General features: G+C 35.4%; 1 protein-coding gene across 2 annotated transcripts in view; it reads left to right on the top strand.

The window, feature by feature from the left end:
* Edil3 (EGF like repeats and discoidin domains 3) overlaps window positions 1-21,611 on the top strand; it is a 453,408-nt gene that overhangs the window by 351,097 nt on the left and 80,700 nt on the right. The gene's annotated exons all lie outside the window — the stretch shown is intronic.

Genomic DNA, 21,611 nt, shown 5'->3' with positions numbered 1-21,611 from the left:
TAGTGTTTATACAACACAAGTAGCAAAAACGAGTGTTGTTAGTAAGTGAATAAAATTTGGTTGCTCACCTTCCTGGACCTGGAGGGAGTTGGGAGGACCTTGGACTCAACATAGTGTAGAGAACCCTGATGGCTCTTTGGCCTGGAGAGGGAGGGAGTGGGGGTATGGGTAGAGGGGAGGGGAGGAGGAGGGGAGAAGATGGCAATTTTTAATAAAAAAATAAATAAACTGGAAAAAAAATAAATTAGGTTTCTTTCTTTCCCACATGACGAGGTTTATCAATCTTTCTTAGTAAACAGTGAGTAATACTTTTGTTAAAATTGGGGTCACTCTTGTTTTCTCTTCTTTTTACTTCCTACCACCTACTGGGGCTTCAGCCTTCCTTTCTTGCATGAAAAGCACCTTGGAGTTTTAATCCCCAAGGCTGCCAGACTTGATGTCCCTTCATGAGTACCACAAAACCCATCTGTTCCATTAGACATATGTCTGATGATGTGGGAGGAGCTGTAACGCAAGATAATGGGGCTAAAAGCACTTCAGAATGCAACACTAAGTATATATGCGTATGTTTCTACAGCTGCCTCAAACTTTCTAATGGGAAATAGAGACATTTCTAAAAATAAGACAACTCAAAGCTCTCAGGGGAGGAAAGCACACCAACAGCTGCTTGTATCTGCTTACATCCTTGGTGTCAAAAGCATTTGTTCCAAGTTTGGTTAAAGGACATCTGCATCTGAGTCTACTAGCAGATTGAAATGCTCTTAGCTCCATCCTCTGACATGCTCATGTTATTGGGTATGTGCTACACACAGAAAAGTGCATTCAAGGACAAATACACTTGGATTCTTCATGACAGATGAAGTTTTTAAAAAGATGAATTATTTCTAGGCAACTATTTTAATGGGCTTTACATATATTTAATTAAAATGATTGACTATTAAAACTCAGGCTTATGTTGATTGACATTTATTAAATTAAAACAACAAATTTAATTATTCTTGACTCTAGAGAAAATAGTCTATCAAAGATACACATTTAATATAAATAAAATAAAATCCATTAGAAAGTGGGTATATACTGTAATTCTGGTTTTCCCTGGCATGCATTTGATGAAATCTAAATAGGCATAGACATATTGCTGCTCATTCTCAATGACAAATTGTCTAAACAGTGGTCATGAATATTACCAATATGTAAGGAGGCCTAGCATAAAGTGCATGCCTTTGAAAATGTATTCAATGATATTGGTTTAAACAGCCGATCTCTGCTTAATTGTTGAAGAATCATTTTAAATGAACTTATATATTTGATAAGCTACTGCACAATATAATGATTAGTGTGTTAAATTCCACTGCAGAATCCTCTGGGTTCAAATGGTTTTTTTTTTTTTCTGCTAATTATTGGTTGTGTAACGAGTATGGTTAAGCAATTGCATCTATTTTTAACTATTGTAATCCCCTTATTCACTAAATAAGAAATGTACCGCCTATGTTATAGGGATCTGTTCAGGATTAAGGGGTTACATGTGTACAGTTTGAAGGGCATCATTGCTTTGAAAATGTTAACTAGTTTGCTGTGTTGTTCTTCAGAATGACTTAGCGCTTGACTTAGCGCTCAGTGATACCGAACATGACATCTTCTGTCTTTTACGGTTATCAGATAAAAATACAGGAAACTTTGCTGAATCTGAATTTCAAATAAATGTTGATTAAGTTTTAGGATAATGTTGTCCAAAATATTGTTGAGTAATATTCGTTAAAAAAACTCCATTCTGATTTATGTGAAATTAAAATTGAACTAGGACTCTGGTATTTTATTTTGCCGAATCCAACAATCTTATTAGATTTCTTCCTCTTGTAATATCTAATTGTTAAAAAAAGCAAGGACATTAACATAGGGGTGATGTTTAGCTAATAGATAGTGGTTCTAGTAGGATTGCTTGTCTGGACCATTTTACACTGTGCCCTACCCCAGATGAATAGATGTTGGAAACATTGATAGTTGGTTAACATCTGAGCACATATACTTAAATTGATTTTTATGTCTAAATTACTAATCTCCATTATTTTCTGAGGAAGAAGAGCCAAATGATTTTTTTAAAATTTTGTCTCTGCTGTACCAACAACTGGGAAGGGACATTCTATCATAAGTTTCTTTCAATAAAAAAAAACAATTCAGTATAGCATTTTCCATCTCAGGAATGGATTAATGTTGCTAGGAACACCTCTGATTAAATATTCTGAGCCTCTTGTGTTTATGGTTTGTAGAAAGTGTTTTTCAATGACATTTAAAATCTCTGAGTTTACTTTCTTTGAGGAATAGCAGGTTTATATTATTTAAATAACTGATAACCTTTACAATTTTTATATTTTATATCACATCTTTATATTTTCTCCTTTACCAACAGTTTCTTCATCTATGAAATACAGTAAATGCCATTTTCATTGGGCTATAGGAAGATTGAACTCAATTACATAAATAAAGCTTTATATATTATGCCCAGAGAATGAACATATGCTGGGTGAGCTCTATCTCCTCAACACTGATAGCTATTCTAGAAGTTAGCAGTACTGAAGAAAATTTGACTATACCATCAGAGGGCTGGGGAGAGAATTCAGTTAGAAAAATGCTTGCTGAACAAGCATGATGACCTGAGTACTGAATCCAGGAATCCTGCAAACGTACTCATGTATAATTGAAGGGATCCTGCTGTGTGGGATGGGAGGTGAAGACAGTAGACTCTCCTGAACCTCGTGGCACAGCTACTGAGGTGGTGACCACTGTGAACAATAAGCAAGCCCTACCTTACCCAGGGTAGAAGGCAAGGACCTCACCTCAAGTTGTCTTCTGACTTCTGCACAAATGCTCTGGCACATTCTGCATGCATGTGTGTGAGCACACACACACACACACACACACACACACACACAGAGACACGGTGCACACACAAGTTTCCAAAAAAGAAAAGAAAACATGATATTTTTGTGCTTAGATTGGAGTCTAATCATTTCATATACTCTAAATCTTTATAATTCTGACTTTTCTGTGAGAGCTCAGTTTAAGTATGAAGAGGAAATGCTGAGATCCACAATCACCACCAACTCATACCTGTTATTCGGTGTTTTATTCAGCTTTCCTTGTTCTGTAAAGGCACTAACTTGGTTATGGTAGCCCATCATAAGAAAGAACTGTATTCCCAAATCACAGCTATACCATTCAGTCAAGACACCACATCTTCCTTGTTGAAATTATTTAAGATATTTTTTGTACCAGAATTGTCATGGGGAAATCATAGGGAAGGAGGGAGTTAGTGGTAGAAAATAAGTAACTTGCATTGGTATGGCAAGCTTATCATAACTTATGTAGAGAGAAGAGAGACTTTGGGAGAACTAAAGGACGAGGTCACAAAGCTACAGCTGTATTGGTTGGCGCCAATAATTTTCTCTCAGATGAGAAATTAAAAGAAAGAATAATATAGCTTGGACCTTCTCTCCCTTAACTCATCTAAGCTCAGTTCTCACACTGGTTCTCAGCCTTTCTCTACATGTCAAATGTCACAAGCAGCAAGAAGTATGAATAACAAATGACTAAGAAATAATCATTGAACAATTTTATGTTTTAGAAAATTCTACACACTTTTTTTTTGTTGTTTGCTTGTTCAGACATGAAGTTCTTTTTAATATAACTGGAGAACTGTGGGGCTCTACCAACTGTTCAGCTCCTGCAACAAAAAAGCAACTTAAAAATAAGGCACTTTAAAATTATATTTATAAATAACATCAGGAATTAAAATACAAATAAGCCTTAAATATAGAAAACATATTATCTCTAACATGCAGGAATTTTATTCTCTGGGGTTTTTTTAATACACAGAAACCCATTTATAAATAGCATTAACAAATCTTTTCCAAGATAGCTTTTTATTGTTTTAAATAAGTGGAACTATATTACAGACATCTGTCTTATTTGTTACTGCCTCCTTTCTAATTTGAGATGTTTACCTAATTTTTGAAGTTACAGATAAGCTGTTTTGTAGAAAAAATTCTATTAAATCTTACTTGCATTTTTCTACTTAATCATTATGCAAATAGAACTAGAAAGGAAATGGAAATGAGCAGTAGCATTAAATTGGCCTATTGCTACTTCTTTAGATTAATGCTATTCATCCAAAAGCTTCAAGTTTCATTTGGAGTACTCCACCCAGGAGACAAAAGCAACATCACATCTCCAAACAGGAGTGGCTTTCACTGCTGAAGGTCTTTGAAGTGCATGTGTTTAAATTCAGCCCTTCCTCTGCCCGAGCCACTGATTATGGGGCACACCTCAGTGACAGAGGCTACCAAGCTTTTCACCACCATCTCGAAACTCAGATGAAAATCTAATTCCACGCAGGCACAACCTGCCCTGCCATATGCCATCGTTCTCAGCTGAGCAGAAGGAGATAACTGTGAGTATGAGAAGCATCTTACAGTTTACCTTGCAGTGCTTAGGATAAAGAAACCCAGCTAGGAAAACAGGGAAGGCATGAATGTACACATTTGCAGGGTCTGTCATCTTGTCTGTCAGAGGCATCAATTACCTACCTAACAAGAAGAGACTAAATATCTGGAAACGAAGACAATATATAACGAGAGTGCTTTAATAGAGGGAATATTCTCCAGAACTAAAAGTTTACAATTTTGCAACTGTATTGAGCAGCCAATTTGACAGTTCTAATCCTTGCATGTCTTCAAGTGACTCCTCTGTCTATAATGAACAGCAAGTTTGTAAAGGTGTACAATTTCCTAAATTGTTGCCTGACACAGATAGTCTTCACCATTCATCAAGGAAATTTCCCTTGCCAACAGAGAGAAACCACTACACAAAGCTAAACGAATCCAAATGCAGCATTGTTGATCTCAGTTCTAATGCAAACATCTACAAAACGCTGCCACATCTAGGGCAATAGGACTGTTCTGGAAGAGGGAGCTAAAGGATTGTAAGAGTCAAAGAATCAAGGAGTTGGCTGGAAGACTGTGTCTCCTAGTAATGTCAAAGCTACACTAATAAAGTCTCATTTACATGACTGCCTAAACATGAGCTGAACATGGATGACACCAATAGAGATGTGAATGCAGATGGGGAAAAGCCCACAAAGCCTCATTCCTATACAAAATACAAGTTTGCTGAGAGCAAGAGAAATAGTCTTCCTCAGGGAAGGGCACACCAATTGGTTTTCCAATGCCAAATGATCACCCCTGGCAATATACATATGAGAAACATAATACAGATTGAGGAGAAAACATTTAGTTATATATATATTATAAACATATTAGCATATAAGAACAATTAATGACAAAAGCAGCTATAAGATTGAAAGAGAGCAAGGGGATGTATGAGAGAGTTTGGAAGGAAGAAAAGGAGAAACATGGTAACTGTAACATCAAAAGTTTTAAGAAGATTGAATTTCGAGGAAATGTCTAAAAAGTGTTATTCGTGATGATTTCCTTAAAATCTACAAATTACCTGGGTTCTTTGGCTTTGCCATCAATATTTTTCAGGCACCTGGGAGGATGGTCTGCCCCTTCTGCACTCTAAATATTTCTTTTCAAAATAGAGAGAATGCCACACAATGAGTCTGCCTTTCTAATTGATACCTTGTCTTATGTTCAGAGAAAGAATAATGTCTACAATTGTGTATAAGAGTATAATTGACTCAGAGGGACTCTAGAATCATAGTGAGAAGTACACACAATAATCATCCTTAACCCAAAGATGGCATGGTTTCCAACATGGACAAACCTAGGAGACAGGTCTCCTGAATACAAAGTGATATCATCCATCATTATTCAGGAAAATGTGTCCCAGTGATTACTGGCTTTCACTCCACTGAGTTTATACTCCTCAACTATATGATATCTTTAATTAAATTTGAATATTTTAATAAATACCATCTAAGTATTGCATTTGCTTCAAAGGATATTTTTCATATGAACTCTAGCACTGGACTCTTGAGTCCAGAGGTGAAGTAAAAAACAAAATTTCTAACCTAGAGAATTTCATCGACAATAAAGATAGCTATAAATTAGAAATTTAATATAAATTAGAAAGAATAGACAATGTATAATCTAGTACATTCTAAGACTCTACTGTAGATCCAGTAGAAAGCTAGCATAGGACTTAGTGAAGAGTTTTGAGAATTGATTTGCTAGAATACATGCCTTAAGTTTGGCTTGGGATGGTTATGCCTCCATAAAGGAGTTAAAGTATAATTTCAAAATGTTTCAGAAAAAAAGAAACAATGTGTAGATCCGTTGATTGTACAATAAAAATCCCGAAAAGATTGAGAAGTAAGAATTTCAGCTAATATCAATGTCACAGGAAGCTTTGTTGTACTAAACAATGTATTTGCATTTCATTTTATAAAGTGATATTTGCATTTCATCTTATAAAGTGATAACATGTTTATAAAATGAAAAAAAGAATTTTTAGTGAAATTGTTTATCAATGAAGCATGCTATTTCAAAAACCATTTCGCAAAGTTTATTGTGAATTAAATGAAAGTAATTTTAGGGTATCATCATCTTTTAAATATGTAATTGATTTTATCTTTTAGCGTTTTAACAAAGAAATAAAAACAAGCTATTTAACATGAAAAATAAACTGTTTCTCTAGAAAACATGAAAAGAATCAAAATAAAATTGTCCTTTTTTCATAAATGAATAAATGATATCTTTCTTAAGATTTGAGATTTAGTTGCTATAGCACCGTGAGGGTGTATTTAACTCTTTGGTCTCCTAAGTTGAATCAAACGTTAAGAAGAAAAAAAGGGAAAAAAAGTAAAGAAAACAACAACAAAAACAAACTTGATTTGCCTAGATGCGCAAATAATTTTTTTAATCAGAAGCTAGCACTAGTGCGAATTCTGTCATGTGACTCAATTTTAGTCTTTCCCAACCTCATATTCACTTAAGAATTCAACATAATTTCAATACAGTCTTACTGTTTATAATACAAGGTAATGGCAAAGATTTCCCTTCTTTAAATAATAAATCTATCTTTCCAAACTGTAAGTACAAAGAATAAATAGACCAACTGTATTTTTAGGACTGATGGGACTTGGTGTCATTGCTGGGGCCACCTTTTCTCAGGGTTTCTCAGGGTATATTGAATGGTAGAAAGACTAGATTCTGATCCCTGTGCTCTAAATTTTAGCTCTGTATATTATGTTTATTGGTTATGTGTGGACATTTCCCATCTAAGGATGCTTCATCTTCAAAATGAGGCTAGCCTTACATCAAAGGGCTAATATAGATTCAGAATGACATGACATCCATGAGTGTGACTTGTATGTCGATGGCGTACATACAATGCATGGAATTCATCCCTTGTTCAGTGGGCAAAATGGCAGTAAGAGCCATCATAGATGGATTGGAGGCAGTTTCTCTTCTGTGTTTGTGTATATGTGTGCAGTCTCCCGACAAAGTTTTTTTTTTGATGATATGTTTATTATCATGATGCCCTAAAGGCAACTAACCTATGATCTAATGAAGTTTCCCCTTATGACATCTATAATTACATGATCACTTTTTCTCTCCTATACTGAGAACACGAGAACACATCCTTCAGCCTTTGGGAAACAAACATATAAAAATCAGTTGAATTTTCTTAAGCTAACAAAATGTGAAAGGAGAAATAAGTGTCATTGTTTCTTCAATGAAATTATTCTTTCTAATTTAGTCGTATACATCTGTGTTTGTGTTCAGTGACAAGTGTAATTATGCACCTGCAATGTGGGGCTCTTCTCATTTTAGTAAAATTTATGAAACTATTTTGAAAATACACAAGCAATTACTCGTCTACAATGTGTAAGTTTGAATGTTGGCACCTTTTTAAACTGTCAATATTTTGACCTACTGCCTGCACACAGGAGAAGCACACAGAAAATGCCTCCACCAATATTCCCTTTTTTCATTAGAGCAGTGGTTCTCAAACTGTGGGTTGCAACCTCTTCGGAAATGAACGACCCTTTCACAGGGAGTCACATATCAAATATCTGGCAAATCAGATATTTACATTACAATTCATAACAGTGGCAAAAATTAAAGTTAGGAAATAGCAAAAAAAATAATTTTATGGTTTGGGGTCACCACAAACTGTATTGAAGAGTTGCAGCATTAGGGAGGTTGAGAATCACTGCTTTAGAGTAAGCTGAAGATCTTGGTCTCTTCTTACTGATTGACAGCAGTGAAGAGTTATCCAATGTTTCCCTTCAAGATAGGACTGCTCAAAGAAGAAGACAGCTATGATTCTTGAACCAGAAACAAAGATGTGGGGACCGAGAAACCCCTTTTTAAATTAAACTGCTATATTAAAATATTTAGTCACAGAAAACTCAACTTTTAGATTACTTAAAACAGAATTGCCAGGAATTACCTTGTGTCTGTGTCTCACAGGAACCTGCAACAGACTTCCACTGATACCCTAGATTCTATGCATTTCCTCCAAAATTCATCAAATATAAGAATGTGTTCATCATTAGCTTCTGTGAATCATATGAAACTTAACAGGATTAATTTTGAAGTCAGAAAAGGGAAAACTTGAATAACGTATGCTAAGGATGAAGAAAGCAAGTCCCTAATTTCTATTCATTGAATTATTTTATTTCTAATACACAAAATTTATTTGTGATCAAGAAATAATAAACTGAAGAAGAATTCATTTCCATAAAAAGAAGACAGGAGGCAGTGCACCAAGAAGGTGGATAAGAATGGATGAGCAGCCTAAGCCGGGCGGTGGTGGCGCACGCCTTTAATCCCAGCACTCGGGAGGCAGAGGCAGGCGGATCTCTGTGAGTTCAAGGCCAGCCTGGTCTACAAGAGCTAGTTCCAGGACAGGCTCAAAAAAAAAAAAAAAAAAAAAAAAAAGCTGCAGAAAAACCCTGTCTCGAAAAACAAAACAAAACAAAACAACAACAACAACAAAAAACAACAACAACAAAAAAAAGAATGGATGAGAAGCCTATACCAGAATGGATGAGCAGACAAGCAAACTGTGTATCTAAAAGTTGGAGAAACTCCAAAGTACTCTTTTATGAGCAAACTGGGGCGGGCAGCTTATTTGCCTTGAAGTATCACCTTCTTTCCAATAGAGGAACAGCTCAAAGATAAAGTTCCTGAATCTCTCGTATGCGTCCAAGTGGAGACTTCTCCAAACAATCCCTTAACCCAGCTGAACTCTGTTGGATACAGCAGTTCACATGTTCTTAGCCATTCACTCCTCAATCTTAGAGTACACATCCGAATATGTTGGCTTTGAAGAAAAAATAATAGTGTATATTCAGAGCAAAGGCATCATTTGTATTTCTGAACCTGGAAGGACTATTTTCTAAAAGACGTCAGCATTTATTGTGTGTCAGAACAGCATTGTCCCCAAGTCAAATTCCTGTGCCTTTTTCTTCCTTTCCCATTTCTTGAGACATTCCTGAATGCTTCAGAAGAGTGCTCGGTAATAGAGCTTTCTATCTAAGCTATTATTGACATTTACAAAGTTTCTTTTATGTCCACATAACTATATAGGGCAAACATTACAAAACTGTGCCTTGAAAATACAGTTTGTATAAAAGAATGTGGAAGCTGAAATCCCTCTTATATCTGCTTAATAATTCACTTCTATAGGCAAGTATTTAATTTACCTGCGTCACTTACAGGAACCAACCTACCTTTAGGAAATCTCTAGTCACTCAAAAATACCATCTGTCAACTAAAACATCACAAATATTATATTTGGTAAATAATTTTATTTTCAAAATGAGTACTAAGTATACTTAGTGGATGCTTTATTATTTTTTCTGTTTAGTTGGTTGGATTTTAGGGAAATGCCATATAGACAAATTGCAAAGGCCAAGTGGATTTTAAAGGCTATGCAGTGGATCTCAAGGATAGCCTTCTAATGACCTTCAATACAGAACAGTGTTCATTGATTTTCTAAGAACGATCCCTTTAAAGGTTATTGGTTCAATTATACAGTACTGGTGTTTAATCCAGTTCAGATAAAACTTTTATTTTTAATTAAATAGGAAAACACGTTTTGCAATCCTATGCACAGTCTTCTCTGAATAGCTCTTTCAGAAAAAAAAATGTGGATTTCTCTGAACTGTGTAATTCTCAAGCTCTGCTTTCCATTCTCTTTTATATGGTTATATATTCTCTTTTATATGGTTTATATAGGACATTTTCACCTAGTTCACTGAGGTTCTGTGTTAATGAAATTTTAAATGAAATCCTCTATAATATTTTGAGTCCTCAGAGTGACTTTTCTGTTATTTTCTTTCATTCAGAGATTTATGACTCAGTGCTGCTAACAAAAGTACCATAGATCAAGTAACTAAAAAGAAAATAAGGAACTAAAATGACATACCTCTATCTGGAGCCTGGGGAGCCTGAGGTCAAGGCACCACCGCAGTGGTGTTAGATGAGGCTGATTTCGTGGTTCATACATAGGTAGTTCCTCAATGTGTTTTACATGGTAAAAGCACAATGAGAAAAGCCTTTGTCTGTTATAATAAGAATACTAATCCCATCTATCATATGATCTGGTTACTTCTAATCAGCCCCAAACAAGCATTATGTTCCATGCAATGAAGTATTCAGTGTTTGAATTTTAGATGGCTATATAGACCTTAACATCTAGTGATAATGCGCTGGCAGAATGGCCAAGTAAATCAGTACCAAACCACATCCAGACAACTACCTGAAAATAAAGTTTTCCAGCATTATTTATCATCTAAATACCCTGATAAATACATTTCAGTCAAACCATGAAAAATCTTCTGACCTCTGCAGGCAGCAGACATGCTTGTACTACACATACATACAAGTAGGCAAAACAATTAATATTGAAATGTTTATAATGTATTTTTACAACATGCCCGTATTAAACTGTTAGCCCAAACTGACATGACGAAGCCTTTCCCTAGTGTATCAGAAGGGAACGTCTTTGAAGACAGGGTGTAGTGTCTCCTAAGGTTAAATGAGTTCAAATGGGAAATCTTAACTCAATTGGCCTTATGGGCTTGTAAGAAAAAAGATTTGGATATTAGCATACAGGCCCACATGTTGGAAAGACACTGGTAGAACACAACTGTCTTAAGCCATTGAACTGTTTGAGAAGGAAACAAACCCACCAAGTCTTGACCTTGGAATTCTAGCCTCCACGATGATAAGGAAATATACCTTTGGGGTGTTCAATCCACAATCTGCAATGATTTGCTGTGATATCCCAGCATGGTCTTACAACTATGAAATCAAATCAGTTAGTGCAAAGAACTAGTGGAAGGGAAGACGGGGAGAGTCTAACCCATGGCATAGTTTGGAAATAAGGGGAGGCAGTCACGTGGTCACCTAGCAGTCTCCCTTAGCCTCTCCCTTCTTCAACATCTCCTCCTACCATTCTGCCATTCTCCTACTGTAGAAATCAGAATTAGCATCCCCGTGGACCATTGTGCATAGAAACTGTGGTGGGAATAAGATGATGCCAGGTTTAGGGTAAGATTTATAAATATAATCATAAAATATACACATATACCATAGGAACACAATTTTATTTAATTGAAGCATAATCCATCAAGTATGTTAAGGTATCCATTAGATTGTTTCTTTATATGTGTATGTGTGTGTGTGTGTGCAATATGTGTGTATGTGGTAACGTGTTGGGGCATGAGTGTGGGGCTGTGCATGTACATATGTATAACTTGTGTAGAAAGGGAAAGTTGACATCAGAGTCTTATTGGTTACTTTCCACCTTCTTAATCATTGAGGCAGAGTTTCTTCATTTAACCCAGAGATGACAGGCATAGCTAGTACGTTTCTGCACCTTCCTCTAGGAATAGATACCAGGTATCTACCTTTGAAACACCAAATTTTCTTTGCCCATTTGATAATCTTGTGGGTGCTGGGAATGCAACCTCAAATCCTCAGGCTTGTTTCTTGTGTTGAAACCTCTAGTAATTGAGCAAGCTCTATAGCTCCTAAATTAATATAGCTAAAATATTCTACATTATAGTAATATAAACACAGCCCAAGAATAACCCGGAATTCAATGTGCATATTCTTACACTATTTGTCAAGTCCTGGCTATGTCATGGAAATATGCTTTGCATGGATATATTTTCTAAACAATTGTAGATATATGTATTTCTCATAAAAGGTATCTAGCTTTACATTTTGATGTTTGTGAAGTGGAGACTATAAAATTTAAAGTAACACACACACACACACACACACATACACACACACACACACACACACACACACACACACCAAAGATCTGTGGTTTGAACTTTCTTACAAATGTAATCAATTTAAAAAACATTATTAACAATTCCTAGACATGTAAATATTTTGTGATCATGAAGTATGTCATGTGTAAAATCAAAAGGCTACCTAAAGTAATAACAAATACAGAACACTGACTAGACCCCGACAGAGTGACAGACTCAGAAAAGCACTTCCTATCTCAGCTTTTCAGCACAATCTGTTTAGATACACGGTCTTTTCATGAGCCAAAATAATTCCAGTTCGCAGAGAACTCCGTTCATTGTAGTTAACCTAATTACATTGCCCTTCGTTAAACAAAGCTTCTTGAGTATCTTCTCTGTGTAAAGAAGTGCTTAAATAGCTTTAAAAAAATACATCCCCAGGATTGAACACAGTGTCCCATAAATTTTCTAATTAGTGTGTACAAGACAGTGGATATACTTGGCAAGTGTGTCTGCCTGCTTTTGTCATTATTTGATTAGTGCAAATTACCATGATGGGAAGTGTTCTTGTTGTTTTCATATTGCATATTTTAGTGTATTATTACTTCAAGAAGAAAACAGGTGAAAATGATTGATGTTTTGTGACTACCCAAACATGTTATACTGAGGGAGTTCACGGATCACAGTTCCATGTTAAATTACATTTTTAGCATTTGTGAGGCCTTAAGATCTATCGAGAACTACACAACACAACACACACACACACACACACACTTTTTTCTTTAACTTCAGGATACCAAAAAATACTAAAAAAAAAAAAAAAGGAAAATACTTTATGTAGAGTCAGGGTCTCTTGTGCTTTATCCTATACACGTTAACATGTCTACTATGCTGTCCTTGTTCACCTCATGGTAAGATATTATGAATGTAACTTCTGACATCCTAGGTCCTTCAAGTAATATCATAAAAACTGAGCATGTTGAGTTTCTGAATTTATGAATGTATAAAATATGTATGCAATTACAATTGATAGAAAAGAGGCCTTGAATTTGAAAGAGAACAGGAAAGGTATATGGAAGGACTTGAAGGGAGGAAAAGAAAGGGGGAAATGTGATTATATTATAATCTCAAAAATAGAAATAAATAATTTTAAAATATAACCCAAAATGTTCCACAATTAATATCAACATAATCTTAAGAAAGCTTATTAAGTAGCATTTATGTTTTCATTACTATTATTGTTATAAAAGATATAGAAATATATGTTTAGGACTTCAATATAGATCGACCCTCCTTGTTTAAACTTAAAATTATACATAAGCAATATTACATATACATTTAGAAAATGCATGAATATGATAATATTCAAGTGATTATGTTTATGTATACACATGTATTGTAAACTACTAAATTTTTAAAGTTGAAAATTTCACTAAAATTGTTCCTCAGTTGAATCATATGTACTTATATATTATATTTATTATATTATATATGTATAAATTTATTAAGTTTTCAGAACAATGTTGTGAAGCAAATGTTTTAAACTAAAAGGACAGAGAAGCAACTTTCTCAAGAAGACATGGAAAATATGGCAGATTCAAGATTCAAGTTTGTATATCTGATTCTCAATCGTGCAACTTTTCGGTCACAATTCACTGCCTATGGAAGGGAAGATCTAGGAACCTCTGAAATATTTTATTGAGGGTTTACTTGGATAGCCTTGCACAGCACAGTGGTCTACAGATGGCAGTTGTGAGGAGTGCATTTTAATGACTGAGTCTGTAGAAGCGAAGACTAGTTAGGGACACTAAAGGCAGGTAGCTTGACATGTCACTGGGGTAAAGAGCAGACAAAGGAATATATGTGTTAGAGGTACAGGGATAGCTGCACATAACCAGGAGAGTATGAACTCATTTTGCCTTTTACAATTGAATTGCCAAGAAATAAAATCTGATTTGAGGATACCAATTTCCTAGGAGATGTGGCAGTACAAATATTCAGAAACTAGTCTAAAGTTGATGTAATTCCATCTGCGGTTCAAGCAAAACCAAGCTGAAAATTTAAGTTATAGACAATTTCAGCTTCTCAAGAAGGGTGTGTGGCATGAAATAAGAGGCACTTTGTGTGACCTGAAACATGTTCTAGGAGTCCGGTTTTATCCCGTGCTTTTTCAGTCCCAGTCCAGCGGGCCTTGGTGAGCTCCCATTAGATCAGCCCCACCATCTCAGTGGGTGGGTGCCCTCCTCGAGGTCCTGACTTCCTTGCTCATGTTCTCCCTCCTTCTGCTCCTCCTTTGGACCTTGGGAGCTCAGTCCGGTGCATCAGTGTGGGGCTCTGTCTCTATCTCCATCCATCGCCAGATGTAGGTTTTATGGTGATATGCATGATATTCATCAGTATGGCTATAGGATCAGGCCATTTCAGGCTCCCTCTCCTCAGCTGCCCAAGGACTTAGCTGGGGATATCTCCCTGGACACCTGGGAACCCCTCTAGAGTCAAGACTCTTGCCAACCCTAAAATGGCCTCCTTAATTAAGATCTATGCTTCCTTGCTCCCATAGCCTGTGTGGATGCTCAACTTCCTAGACATATATGGAGCGGGGAGGACCCTTACTGCTCTTCGGGCTAGAGAGGGAGGGAAAGGGGAGTGTGGGGAGAGGGAGAGAAATGGGCGGCGGGGAGGAGGCAGAAATTTTTAATAATAAATAAATAAATAAAACATCTGTTGGCTAAAAACAGAAACCATATTCTACAAGTGGTGCTGGGTGGGGAGGAAATGCGTTCATATGAATCACCTGGACATCTTGTGTAAATGCAGATGTTGAGTCAGTCCATCATGCAGTGAGGTATTCTGGGACACAAGCAAGTACACATCCTGTACGTCTATTTAATTTCCTACTGGTGGCTTCAGGAACCCCACTTTAAAGAACAGATACAAGTTGTTTTTATAGACCCAAATTTATATCTCCATTCTGAAACATAACCTGAACCATTGCTTTAACCCTGTGTTTTGTTACTGTCTGGTTAATTGAGTTTGATTGATATGATGTGGGAATGACATAAAGAAACACAGAGTAATTTATCATGACCTTGTCTCCTTCTTCTTTGTGCACGATGTTACAGTAGACCATCACTGGAGGATATACTAAGACATATTATAAACACATTATCATAATGCTGTAGGTTTGCCTGATACAGTTTGTTGGTGTGAATATTTTCACATAATTTAACTGATACAGAAACTCTGTAACAAAAGCTACAGAGTGCTAGAGAGACAATAGCAAATGCTGTCAGCTAAGAGCAGCAAGATTGAGTTACTTCTCTTATTTGAAAATCCTGAATATTTCATCCAGGTAAACACCTGCAACATGAACCCTTTCCTGCAAATAGAACATGAAAAATTCAGCTGCAAGGCTTCTCAAGGGGATTTCCTTTAGAGCGGTATTAGTAGCAAAGTTAGTTAAATATAACTTTACTGACTACTGCATTGTGAGACTGTCATTCACTAACTTTTGTCAGTCCAGCTGGCGTGTTCAAGGAAAATATTAATTTTCTAGCTGGAAAGAAAATATTAATATAGTGAAGAGAGTGGAGTAATAAAGTAATGAAAAACATTATGCCTTTTGGGGTCCTAAAGAGTTTCTTCATTAAGTAGTCCTGGAGGAAACCTAAATCCAGACATCATAATTTGAAACAATACATCTCCCTAACTACATGAGCTAATACAGTTTGAGTTCTCTGCTCCTTACAGCCCTAAGCACCATACAACTAGAAAGTGTAAGATTCAATGTGGGAACCCAGGGTCTGAATTCTTGTTCATGGATCTTTCTTCCTGCTCCTAGCTCTACGTGTTGCCTTTTATAATGTCAGGTTTAAAAATAGGATCTTGAAAAATAAGCATCAAGCTGGGGAAACATTCACTTATACCATGGAAAGTGCCAGGTCCACGGCTTCGTATCTAATGATTCTTTGTAATTAATTGTCAAGTAATTGAGAGCTGATACATGACTAAATAGCACAAGTTGATCAGTGGGACCAAATGTTTGTTATTTCCTGCAACTCTGCTAGATGCTGTTCAACTTTAACACAGATTTTCACATTCATATCAAATCATTCCACATCCTAGGAATGATTAAAAATTAATTCAAGGATATATTCCAGAAAATAAACACAATTACCCTGAGAGCAATTTTCTAAGAAAGGTCAGTATGTTCATAGCATGCCTGGGTCAAGCTAATTAGAAATAAATATAGTTACAAATTCTCTATTGCCTCTGAGAAAAGTTTGCCTGTCGTAAACACAAAGACTAATGTGGATTGACATAATCTCCAAATCTTGGAAATTAGATTATAGCCCCTCATTGATACTGCAGAGCAAGTTAAAATTTAATGTCCTACATATAAAAGAAAGCATTGAAATTAATTATTCAAATTTAATCTGCTTCTCTCCCTTAAAGAAATGTAAGTTGGAATTGATGAGTGCTATTGTGTCACCTAAACTGTAATCTGAAAAGAGATATAAATATTACATAAAGATTTTTACTATTGCTTGATAATGATACTGATATTTTCGCCTTATGTGAATTACTAATTGGGTCCATGATAAATATTTCAATGAAAATTATATATAGACAGATTAATGTGAACTTTGATATCCAGTACTCCCTGGAAAAGGCTAAATCTCATCAGTTTCACATGTGAGTATCATGTAAGTGTTCAATCGTATATCTTGATATAGACTTAAGCTATTAGTACAGTGAATGTGGGGCCTCGGGAAGGAAATAGCCCGTGGTGGAAGTCCTCGTGCAATTTGTGCAATCAGTGACTAAAAATACACTGCAAAAACGGTGCTTCAGAGTTTACTGTTCTAAAGCATGTGATGTTATAGAGCTGGACATGCGACAGTTCTGTGCTGTCTGCTAGCTATAGGTTCTCAAAATCATGGAAACTCTTCTGCATATTGTGGTCTGATCAAATAGCTTAAATAATTCCCTTATTTAGATCCTAAAATATAAGGATCTACCTGTTAGCCTTTTTTTGTTTTGTTTCTTTTTAATTATAATTTTGTGTGGTTGCGTGTTTTGTTTTCATGTGTGTCTGTGCAACACATACATGTAATGCCCCCAGAGGTCAGAAGAGAGTATTAGATCACCTAGGACTAAAGTTACTAACCATTTGGTTATTGGGAATATAACCTGGATCATCTGGAAGAACAGCCAGTGCTCTTAACTACTGATCTATCTCTCCTGGCCATGCAAATTGTTTTAAAGTAGTAATTATGAATTCATGGAGATGATGATATTAGGTTTGATGGTGTTATTTGTGGTTTTGTTAACATATAGTGTACATAATGGTGGGTTACATTATATTCTCTCACGCTTGCATTTCATTTACTTTTGCCACATTCCCATGCCTATTACCCTCTTGTCCACCTCACATTTTTACTGATATCTTTTCTTTCTTTCTTTTCTTAAATGGAAAATGGATTGCCTCATACCATACATGCTGGGTACAATTTTCTTTCTCTCCACTTCTTTTGCTTTGTTTAATTGTCAAATATTTTATTATTTTATTGATAAATATTATATTTTCTGAAGCTATACAGCAGGATAACATATGTATATATACACACTATATATATACATATATATGATTGCCACTTTCTTGTTTCTTAACACACTCATCACTAATCAAGTTTTAAATTAAAATCTTAGAACTTGTGTCAATTACTTCCTAATAAACGTAACTTGTTTACATGTTTTATATTTAATAATTCTTGTCACATACTTTGTTCTCTATAAACCTTAAGTGGTTTCCAAGTCATCCTTTCTTTACAGATTTTTTTTTCATGTGATGCATTTTGATTTATTATTCTCCTCCACCAACACTCCTATACCTAAACCTTTCCCAAATCCTGACCTCCACAACTTCATATCTCTCTCCCTACCCCAACTCTTTAGTGTATGTCTTTTTATTTGGCTTTTTTTGCTTTGATTTCATTTATTTTTTACTCTTATCTCTAAGAAATATGTATCTAGTTTGGTGCTATATCACAGTTATGGACTATTTTCCCGTTATGAATAAAATCTTGGCTTCAATCCCAAGAAAATCTCAAAATATGCATGCTATCTTTTCTTTATTCCAGCTAAAGGTAGAATTTTTGATATGCATACCTGTGTATGTAGAAACCTACACTCATTTTCCCGTAAAACGTGGACAAGGAAATATCAGAAGAATAAGAAAGACATTTTTCTAATATAACCACACTCTGAAGAGGACAATGATCTATGGATATTTTTAGAACTTTCCCATCAATTCTTACTGTTCTTGCTTAGAAAAACAGATAACTGCATAGATAGATAAATCACTAGAATAGGTGAGCCTACCAAGATGTGTATGAGGTGTATGCAGATAAATAGCTTACACATTTAGCTGAATTCATTGTCAAAGATTTCTTAAAAATACATTAATTCTTTAACTTGATAACATTTTCTTCTGAAAGTTAAAAACATGTCAATAATTCTTATAAAAAGTTAATAAATTTACTCTCTTAATTAGAAATCTAAACCCAAACGTTTTAGATATAACAGCTACCATTTAGATGTTAGATTATAGTAAGAATGGGGTCGACTTGGTTTTTGTGCTTAACATGAGCAACTATATCTTGAGAAAGTCCACAGGAGACCTTTCAATCTATTTAACTTCGCTAAAATTTTAAATTAACTAGTAGTTAATCTTGACACTCGGGTAAGGATAAATTCAATTAAAAAATTTACTAAGAAAAGTTTTTATGCACATCATGGCATTTTACAACATGTCTTTAGAATGCTGGAAGAATTTAAATTTCCAAAGAAGGTATTTTTGGATGTGTGTGGGAGTTGGAGTGGTTATAAAATCGTAAATATACTCATATTTGTTGTGAATATTCAGGAAAGAGGCAGCAACTGCAGTTTCTTTCTCAAGTTGGGACATGAGGCACCTTGGTGTCAGCATGTTCTGTAACCAGGTCTGGGGAGAGGGTGGCAACACTTCATTAATAACAGCTACAGACCTCCCACAGATGGCTTAAGCAGATACTATTAACCCAAATCTCTACAGCTCAGTATCTAAAATAAAGATGATGTAGAACAAAATTGCTAAGCCACTTGGGGGCTTCTCTTTCAATTTGGCTTTATTAGAAAGTGAAGAACAGGTCACTCTCAATTCTTGATTCATACAATCCACTTTAATGATGAAGGACCAGGTCATTTGAACGAAAGGTCTCTGTAATGTTTGTTAAAGTCAACCTGTAATGTGTGTTAAAGAAAAACCTCTTATGTTTTTCCTTGCTTGGGATATTTGGGATTTTACAGTTTCAGATATAATGGCTTGCCAACAGCAAAGGCAAGCTTCGTAATACCTGGCCAGTTCCTTGAGGAGGGAAATGCACACGCGTCACAAGTGTTCCAACTGAAGGCAGAGACCACCATGAGGAAAGATGGGAGACAAGAGCGGTTTTGAAGCCATGGCTTTGGCAGTAGACCAAGAGTAAGTTTAAAGACAAGTGAGACCAACCTGCATAGATTTATTAAATAAATAATAAATAAGTTAATTAAATAATTCAAGTCCTTTTGACCTATAGTGTGCTAAATCCAAAAGACAACAGGAACCTTGACATCCTTCCTTCAGGGAGTAAGATGTTTAATCGCTTTGAAAATCAGGAGTAAATTTTCTAAGATTTTTTTAAATTACATGCACTTCAGTGTCTGATGAAGTTGATTTTCAGAGAAATATCAGATTATGGAAATGACACATTGCTGCAAAGTCGGGCTTTCACTTAGAAAGATGAAAAGCAGTGCACACCACTGCATTCTCATGTTTGAATATATACTTCAGATAATCATGCCTTAAGAGTTAAGATAGGAATGTGATGAGTGTCCTCTTGCATGTTCAGACGTCAGGGAAAACAGGAAATTAAGTGGAGAGGAGGAAGTCAGTACATGCTCAGATTCTCATATGGTGGTCAAAGAAAGGTGAAACTTCTGTTGACTCTCCATGGAATAAAACAGGCCTTCTTAGGGAGTCTGGTCATTTGTTTCTCTAAGTCTATGTAGAAACATTACTGGAAATGACAGAATTTATGATCGGTAAATTTATGATCAGATGACAGCATAAGTAATCATTGAAAAGAAAACACAAAATAAATTGAATTTGTAATGATTACTATTCATGTCATATTACCCAGTGAGCGCATACTCTTTATTCCATCCAAACCATGCCTCATGCATTTCCCACCCAAAGAACGAAGTTCCCTCAAGTATTTCCATGTTTACTTAAAAAACAAATTTAAAAAGCTTGACATTTTGCACTAATATGCCACAACATGTTATTTGCTTTTTAACAGCATGTTATTTGTTATTTAAGATAATCCAGAGGTATGGTAAAATTTGAACAGAAAAATTAACTCAGTACTCACTGAGTTTTATAAGAATAAACTGGCAAACCATGAGAGAAGCTTGCCAAACTATACCAGAAAATCAGGTTATAATATTGCTAAACAAAAACCTTAGCATACACATTTGGAAAGTGGAATTATCTTTAAAATGAATAAAAATTATTGTAATAATGCTTACTGAACCGTCACATCACCTGCATCCTAACACATGGAAGAATAGACTTATCCCTAGCCAAGTCAGTCATGGCAGCCTAACACATTGTCAGAGAATATAATATAGCATTAAATCTCTATGGTGCTTCATATTTTACAGGAATTATAAATCTGGACAGCAGAATTGGGGTTGAATGTGAGGGTAAATATGAAAGAAAAATATCAAGAGGAGGTTTACTGTACACCATTTGTATTGATCCTCATAAAAACAGTGAAATCGTAGGGCAAAGATTTTTTCATTGTATTGTCCATGAAAAATTGAGGTTTGTGATGCTGAAAGATGAGGTCAGATGCTATGAAACTAAGTTGTACAGGAAAATCCAACTGTGAAATTTCAGTCTTTCATCCCTCAGAGGAAGTATTCTTTTCTGCCGTTCCTGTGCTGTCAGCAATCTATGATCTCCTACATCTCGGAAACAAAGCACTTAAATTTAATATTTGTTCAGCTTGATGAACTATACGATCCATCAAACATAAAATACTATAAGGAATTGAATCTTAGAACAATAATTTCTAAAACACTGGGACCATAATGAGACTTTTGAGAAAGAAAAGGAAGAAATAAAACGAGGTTTACAAAAAGCTACCTCTTGTTTTGGTATGCATAAAGAAAATCTAGCCTAACACTGAATTTTAGATTTAACTTTTTGTTTTGAATTTATTTTTAAGTCACACCAATAAAGGTAAATGCACCCTAAGGGATGCAGTGCACATGGTATTAAATATAT

The sequence above is a fragment of the Arvicola amphibius genome, chromosome 3 (genome assembly GCF_903992535.2).
Source record: "Arvicola amphibius chromosome 3, mArvAmp1.2, whole genome shotgun sequence".
In the NCBI taxonomy this organism is placed as follows: Eukaryota; Metazoa; Chordata; class Mammalia; order Rodentia; family Cricetidae; genus Arvicola; species Arvicola amphibius.
This window is presented reverse-complemented; position numbering and strand designations above follow the sequence as displayed.